The sequence below is a fragment of the Panthera tigris genome, chromosome D1, assembly GCF_018350195.1.
Source record: "Panthera tigris isolate Pti1 chromosome D1, P.tigris_Pti1_mat1.1, whole genome shotgun sequence".
Taxonomy (NCBI): Eukaryota; Metazoa; Chordata; class Mammalia; order Carnivora; family Felidae; genus Panthera; species Panthera tigris.
In genome coordinates this window covers 11,579,815-11,588,740 of record NC_056669.1, presented here as the reverse complement: position 1 = coordinate 11,588,740, position 8,926 = coordinate 11,579,815, and positions in this window count along the sequence as shown.

Below are 8,926 nucleotides of genomic sequence, written 5' to 3'. Positions count from 1 at the left end.
ATGATCTCAACGTTCATGGGTTCAAGGCCCGTGTTGGGCTCTGTGCTGGACCACAGAGCCTGGAGCCTGCTTTGGATTCTGTGTCTCCCCTTCTCTCTCTGTCCCTCCCCTGCTCATGCTCGCTCTCTCTCTCTCTCTCTCTCTCTCTCTCTCAAAAATAAATAAACATTAAAAAAATTTTTTTAAGTGTCTATTGAGGGTCAGAACAGAGATGAAGGGGCCTTCCTCAATGATGTGGGATGCTGTTTGGTCATCCAGAGACAGTGCTTTGATGGCCAAATCAAAGGGTTCAAATCCCCCTGCTGAGGCCCCAGTCTGCAGCTGTGGGTGGGAAAAGCAGCCAAACAGTGAGTTTTGAGACTAGAGAGCCAGATTATGGAGGGCTTCGTGGGATACACTGCAGTCCTACAGGCAGGCCAGCCATGTGGGTACGTTTGCATTTTAGAGCGAACACTCTGGCAGACCCGGAGGCAGCACAACACAGGAGGTTGTTGCAGGAATGCAGGTTATACGTAATGGAGGCTGACTAGAAGGTGAGAGAGGAGAGGGTCACCCCTGGGGTGGTGGGCACTTAGACATTCAACACTCTGAAGGTCATGGACCTCTGTGTAAATATGATAAGACCCAAAGAACTTTTCCCCAGGAATAAAGTATGCAAAATTGAACATGCAATTTTCTTTTTTTAAATATATATATATATGTATGTATATATGTATTATATGTATGTATATATGTGTATATATATGTATATGTGTATGTATATATGTATATATGTATGTATATATGTGTATATATATATATATATATGTATGTATGTATGTATTTAAGTTTATTTATTTATTTTGAGAGAAAGCATGAGTCTAGGAGGGACAACAGAGAGACAGAGAGAGTGAGAAAGAATCCCAAGCATGCTTTGTGCTGTCAGTGCAGAGCCCCATGCAGGGCTCAGTCCCCTGGATTGTGAGATCGTGACCTGAGCTGAAGTCAAGAGTCGGACGCTTAACCGACTGAGCCACCCAGGCGCCCGGAGCATGCGGCTTTCAAGGTGGCAAGAGCTCAAGTCTATGCTCAGCCTTAGCTTTGCCCTGTCTTGCTGGTGGCTGTTGGCAAATCACTTTCCCTCTCTGAGCTTCGCTTTTCTTACCTGTAAATTACCCAGACTGGGCCAGATGGTCTGCCACTTCCTTTCCTGTCCTGAGGGTCTCTGAGTAGTCCTGGGGCATATTCCCTGTGGTGGTCAGGCCTGGACGACGGCTTCCCCCGGGGAGGACTCAGGGATGTGAGGTGTGGGTGTGGGGACGTGAGGGCTCCCTGACAGTGTAGGGAGACCGAGTGGCAGGAACTGCTCTGTTTGCCTTGCGGCTTTTATTGAATGTCTGTGAAGAAAAAGAAATGCACAAAATACATTTCCCACCTTGTAAATAATGCATCCGACAGAGGTGGCTTGCAGAATTATCGCCTGCTGTCTGGCTTCGTGTTTGTTTATAACTATGTGAAGAGTTAAAATTATTTCAGAACCCGCATCCAAGCATTTGGCTGAAAATTTTGGTTTGGTTTAGAGTCCTCATTCATAGCCCTCCCCAAGTAATTATTCTCAACATGCTTCCCTGGTTGTCCCTGCTCCACAAGCTGGGGCAAGATTCATTTCTGCCAAGGGTGACGTGGAATCCTAGGGAGGTCGAGAGGGAAGGTGGAGGCAGACTCTGGGTCCCAGCTTTTGTCTGAGACTAACCAGGGTGACCAAAAGCACGTTAGGCAAAGCGCTTTACTTTTTGGAGGTTTTACCCACTGCAAAATGTAAGAGCTGACCAGCTCTTTAGAAATCCTTTAGCACCCACATTTTGTAATATAAGGGGGCTTTACTACGAGGTTGTCTTTACCGCTTAAAGACAATGGCTCTCCAAACTGATCATCGGCCTGTGCAAGGCTGGCTGGATAAGAATCATCTGGGAGCGTATGAAAAATACAAATTTCAGGCTTTGAGGACCAGACCAGAGAGATTCTAATTTAGGGGGTATGGGATGGGACGTGGGAAAATATAGCCTTTTTTAAATTCATTTACTAGTTAAAAAAATACGTTAAGAATATATATGTGTGTGTGTGTGTGTGTGTGTGTGTGTGTGTGTGTGTATTTTTTTTTTTTTTTTTGCTCTCCCCCCACTAATTTTCTAAGGTGATTCTAATGTACATCCAGGTTTGGAAGCCACACCTTTAAGTAAACCTTACTGTATTTCAGTTTAATTTAATAAACATTTGTGAAGTATCTACCATGTGTGAGGTGTTTTGGTCAATAGGATGAAAAAGACACAATTTCTGCTTTCGTCCACAGTCTGGTCATGGAGAAAGGCAGGTGGGAAGGGATCCTGCTCTAGTGTGAGAGATGCCACAGTAAATCTGTACCAGATGCAGAGGAGGGGATGATCAAAGAGGGTTGGAAATGACAAGGCAGGAGACAGGGTTAGGGTGTGCTCAGATCCCGGCTTAGAAAGAGGACCCTACCTGGCCACAGAACTTGCTCTCTGTGTTTCGAAGCCTGGTTCCAGATGGCAGCCGGTTTACCATTGCAACAAGGGCTCAAGACCAGTCATTGCAATGAAAGTCAGAAACGACCCAAGAGTCGCAAACGGGGTTTGGCACTGTTCTGTGAATTGTTGCTTACACGCTTTGCAGGGGTTAGGATTAGGTGATGTAAATGTCAAAAGTAGGAAGTAAAATTGTTACGATGTATTGATGATCTGTTTGTGTACTAGAAAACTCTATAGAATAAGTTGAAAAACTATGAAAAGTAATATGACATTTTAGCAGCTGAAAATACAATAAAAAAATGGATAGTGACAGCTAGCAGACCATTGTTGCCTGGTGATGGGCGGATGGGTTGGGAGGGATTGGAAAAAGGCTTGAGGAAATTTGGGGACTAATAGATATGGTCATTATCCTAATTATGGCGATCGTTTCATGGGTGTATACATTATTCAAACATATTAAAGTCTCACCTTAAATATGTGCAGTTTATTGGATCTCAATTATCTGTCAACAAAGCTGGAAAAACATGAAGTTCCTATATATTAGTAATAACCAGGTAAGAAATATAAAGGAAAATCCTGTTTCTTACAGCAACAAAGCCCGTAAAATATATGGAATAGCCATAACAAAAGAGTGAGGGTTTACATAAAGAAAAGTATAAAACTTTACTGAGAGTTTATTAAAAAAAAAAAAAAGTGGGGCACCTAGGTGGCTCACTCAGTTAAGCATCTAACTCTTGATTTCGGCTCAGGTCATGATCTCACAGTTCATGAAACTGAGCCCTGCATCAGGCTCTGCACTGGAATGGGTTGCACTGGTTGGGATTCTCTCTCTCCCTCTCTCTGCCCCTCTCCCATGCTCTCTCTCTCTCCCTCTCAAAAGAAATAAATAAACTTAAAAAAAAACTTGAATGAATAGAGAGGTATACTATGTTCCTGGATAGGAAGACTGTCATAAAGATGACATTCTTCCTAAATTGCCATGCAAATTTAAAACGATGTGAATCAGAAGAACAAATTGTTTTATTCTGGGGGGGGGGGGGTCATGGGAGATGAGGAAAGGACTTGAGCTTGACCAAATGGGGCATCTGTGTGCATTCATCATGTCTTATCTTTTCTGTGTTCTGATGCTTTGACATCTGGGGCCTCACTGAGCCCAGAGAGACTGCCTCTCCCAGGGTTACCAATTCCTAGAGATTGCCTGTGGGTCTGTCTTCCAAATACAAACCAGCCAGTCCGGAGCCCACAGTCCCAGTCATGTCCTTTATCACATCTGAGCCTCTATCTCCCTGCCCTAATCATCCTAGGTACCAAACACCTAGACCCAGACCAGCACCTGCTGAAATTATTCAAACCAGCCAATGCTAAGCCTGGTTACTTTCTAGGGAAGTCACAATAAAGTCTCCTGCTCTGAGGTCCCCCATCCTGCTTCACCCCTGCTTCCTGAATGACCCCAGAGCTTCCCTGTGTGATCCTCTGTGGTGTGGCATGCCCCTTCAACTTGGGATCTCTGATTATAACAAAGATATTTTCAGTGGGAGTTGTTTTGTGATTTGTCGGGCTTAATTGTACCTAATTAATAACTAAACACAATTAAAAGACTGGTAGGCAGAATTCTTAAGATGGGTCCCCCACAATCCTGCCCTGGTTAGTTAATCAAACACTAACCTCGCTACTGCTGTGAAGGGATTTTGCAAGATGTAAATAAAGTCCCAAGAGAGTTGACCTTAAGACACAGATTATCTGGGTGACCTGGCTCAATCAGGGAAGACCTTTAAAAGCAGAGTTTTCTCTGGCCAGTGGCAGGAGATGAAGTTATAGAAAGAGGTGCTCCTGGGACGCCTGGGTGGCTCAGTTGGTTTAGTGACTGGCTCTTGATTTCGGCTCAGGTCATGATCTCATGGTTAGTGAGTTCGAGCCCTGAGTCGGGCTCTGCCCTGGCAGTGCAGAGCCTGCTTGAGATTCTCTCTCCCTTTCTCTGCTCCTCTCCTGCTTGAGCTCGCACTCTCTCTCTCTCTCTCTCTCTCTCTCTTTCAAAATAAATAAATAAATAAACATTTTAAAAAATTTAAAGAAAGAAGAGAAAGAGGCACTCCTGCTGGCTTCAAGAAGAAGCAAAAGGTGCTATTCTGTAAGCTGCTCTGGGGGCCACATGCACAGAACCAGTGGCCCTGGAAGAGGATCGCAGCCTCAGAGGAGAATTGCAGCTCCATGGACACCATGATTTCAGCCTGTGATACCTGAGCCAAGGACCCAGCTACGCTGTACCCCAGACTCCCAGTCCATGGCCCTGTGAGCTAACAAGTGTCTGTGGCTTTATGGCCACTGAGTTTGTGGAAGTTCACTGTGGTGGCACAGAATGTTCAGAGGATGGCCTCTAGAGGCATCCTGGGTTCAAACATCAGTTCTGCTGACCCCAAAGTAGTTACTTATGCCTCAGTTCACTCATCTGGAAAGTGGGGATAAATATATTACCTGCCTCATGGCTTAGTTGGTTGGAACTTTCCAACCTTGATCAGGTCACCTGCACCTGCCATAGACCCTCCTCCTGCCTAGACACTCAAGCCCGATATTTAAGTGACTTCTTACTCATTTATCAAGAGGAGTATAGCTGGCACAGAGTAAGTGCTCTCTCTATAATTGTTTGCCATTTTTATACCTCTAAATTTAGATAGAAGAATAATCAGTTGAAAATGACCAAGGATAAAGAGTGTAAAATAAGGTTAATGAGTGGGCTGGCTCTATCAGATATTAAAAACGAGAACCAAAACCAAAACAACAACAACAAAAAACTTTTGAAGCTACAATAATTACGTCAGCATGGTAATGGTTCAAGAATAGACCATTGTTCAATAGAATAGAATCGATAACCAGATACACACATGTATACACATATATCCATCCACTTAACACATATTTATTGAGCGGGTGTTGTTCTACACACTGGGGTATGGGAGTAAAACAAAAGAAAAACCAACAAAACAGATGAAGCCCTTGCTCTCTGGGGTCTTTTACCTTAATAGATGGAGCCATACAGCAAACACATATATGATGTTATGTGAGGGATAAACACTAGGAAGAAAACCAGTCAGGATAAGAGGAGGGGGAGAGATAGAGATGGGATGGGAGAGATAGATGGATGGGAGGCCCCTTGGCCAGTGAGTGAGAAGTCATTCAAACATGGGGCATGAGTGTCTGGTCAGAAGGAGACTGTGTGGCAGGTGCAGGTGACCTGTTCAAGGTTGGTATGTTCCAACCAGAAGGAGGGAAGGAGGCTAATGGCAAAAATGAGGCCTCTCCCCCAAAAGCCTGTGTGAATTTTAAACCACGGTGTTGCCAGATAGAATACAGAACAGCAGTTAAACTTTAATTTTAGAAACACAATGAATAATTGTTTAATGTAAGCATGTCCTATGCCGTACTGGGGACATACTTATACTAAAACTTTATTTATTATGTCTCCAGTCCAATTTTAACTGAATGTCCTGATTTTTTGTTTGCTAAATTTGGCAGTCCTAATAGAAAAAAAAAATGGTCATGACATAATGTTATGTTTAAAAATCACTATAATGGGCACGCCTGGGTGCTCAGTCGGTTAAGTGTCCAACTTTGACTCAGGTTATGATCTCACGATTCTTGAGTTTGAGTCCCGCATCGGGTTCTGTACTGATAGCTCAGAGCCTGGAGCCTGCTTCCAGATTGTCTCCCTCTCTCTCTGTCTCTCCCCCACTTGTGCTTGTGTGTGCCTCTCTCTCTGAAAAATAAATAAACATTAAAAAAAAATTTTAAATCACTATGATGGACTGAATGTCTGTGTCTCCCTCCCCCCAAATTCATTTGTTGAAATCCTAACACCCAACATGATGCTATTAGGAGGTGGGGACTTTGAGATGATTGGGTTATGAGGGAGGAGCCCTCAGGAATGGGATTAGCATCCTTGTTCCTCAGAGAGCTCTTTTCCCCCTCCTGCCATGTGCCAACACACCAGGAAGAGCAGGGAGCAGGTTCTCAGTGGACACTGAATCTCCCGGCACCTTGCTCTTGGATTTCCAGCCTCCAGAAGTGTCTTTGGGGTGCCCACTCTATGGTATTTTTGTTATATCAGCCCAAATGGACTGAGAAAATCATGACACAAGATTAGGTTTATAATACAATCTCAACCATATTAAAAACAGATAGGAAATGTCTGGAAAAGAATACACTAAAAATGTTAACCCCATCATTCCTTCATAATTGCTGAATGGATTACATTTTAATTTTTTTCTTCTTTGCAAGTTTCAGTAATTTCCACATGCTCTACATCTTGTCCGATTTGTTCAAATCAGTCCGAGAACATAGAAGAATGCCCTTGGTAGACACAGAATGAATAACTGTTGATTGTTGAAGGACTGGACTTATTGTATATGTGTGAGTCTTATTTATGTATTTATTTATTTTCTGGGAGAGAATGCCTGTGTGAGTGGGGGAGGGGGAGAGAGAGAGAGAAGGAGGGAGAGAGGGAGAGGGGGGGGAGAGAGGGAGAATCCTAAGCAGGCTCTACATCTAGCTTGGAGCCCCATGAGGGGCTCAATCCCACGACCCTGGGATCATGACTGGAGCCAAAATCAAGAGTTGGACACTCAAACAACTGAGTCACCCAAGGGCCCTGCATGTGCGACTTTTAAATCAGGAAATCTTCAGTTCAAGTGTGGGAAGCAGAGCTCCAGATGGGTTCACCGACTATGGGACCTAGAAAGGGGAGGGAGGAGAGAGTTTCAAGGGGGAGCCCTGGGTGCTCACTGCCATGGTCATCCCAGGAGGGGGAGGCTGGACGATTCTCCAGGAGGCTTCCATGTGATGGGGTGCGGGGTGGGGGCAGGTTTGTGAGGTTTGGTTGGGGGATGGTGCTATTCTGAGACCATGGACTGTAAGGGACCATGAGAGGCAGGAATAGGTGATTGAGGCCCCTCAGAGGTGAACAAAGCTCCCAAAAGCTGGGTGGGTCTCCTTGAGTTTGCAAGAGTCTGTTGAAGCTGCACGAGGGGCTCCACCGTGGTTGAAGACAGGCTGAGCAAATTGTACTCTCCCACCCCGCTGCATTAAGTCTTTGGGGGAAATGGGCCATTCCCCTTCTTCCAAAAGCATCCTAATGGATGCTGGGTTGGTCCCCGAAAAGCATTTGGCTTGAACAGACTGACCTCCTCGCGGCCCGTAGTCTTACAGGCACCAGAATTTTGGCATGTCCTGTTTTAACATGCATCATGCTGCACTAGTCCATCCTCCTGTTGGGAACCACAAGCTTCCAGAATTCCAGACTGCAGTGTCTGTGTTCTGGCCATGGAAGAAAACATCACGAAAGGTCAAGAGGCAAGGCTGGGAGAGGAGGAGTGAAATGCCCACTCATGTCCACTCTGCTGCTCTGTAGGAGAAAAGCCCCAGACGTTTATTGATCAGTTTGACAGTGTTGACGGGGCTTTTGTGTTCTGTTTATGTGGCTGTCTTCTGGTCTAGCCTGCTCCTCATTCGGCCTCAAATCCCCGGCCAGTCCAGTGCCTGGCACCTAGCAGGCCAGGCCGTGTTTATCAATCCCAGTTGAACTCTCCAGTTCAGTCTGGCACCAGACAAGTGGAAACAAAGCTTAAAAAGTCTACCTTTAAAAAGCAAAATCTGGGGCGCCTGTGTGGCTCAGTCGGTTAAGCGTCCAACTTCGGCTCAGGTCATGATCTCACAGTTCGTGAGTTCAAGCCCCGCGTCAGGCTCTGTGCTGACAGCTCAGAGCCTGGAGCCTGCTTCACATTCTGTGTCTCCCTCTCTCTCTGCCCCTTCCCTGCTCATGCTGTGTTTCTCTCTCTGTCCCAAAAATAAACATTAAAAAAATTTTTTTTAATTAAAAAAAAATAAATAAATAAAAAGCAAAATCCTCTGCACTGCAGAACCAGCTAGCCCTAGTATCAGCAGTCCAGAAGCCTGGGTCCTTGGGGGTAAACTCATCAGGAGTTCCAGACAAAGACAGGGTTTGGGAGCCCCGGGGCGCCAAATGCCTCTTTATGGGGAAGAAGGTCTGGTTGGTGGCTTAAATGGAAACTTCCCACGTTTCCATATACAGTTTGGCCTCGGCATCCCAGAGGCACATCTTCTCTGCAAAGAGGGACTGAAGTCAGCTCTAGGGTCTCCTAACTCAAAGACCTTCATTTTGGTCTGTTCCTGTCTACTTTAGTGATGGCTCCCTGCCAGGAGAACCACGTGGGGAGCCCACGTGGACCTGGCCCATGTGGATCAGAGGAGGTCCACTATGGAAAAGCCACCGGCAATCGCGTCCCTCTGCCTTGCTCCGTTTGTCACTAACCTGGGCCTGCTCCTATGTGTTTGTTCATTCAGCAAGTGTTTATCAAGCACACATTTTGAGCCAAGAACTCAGCTGGGCA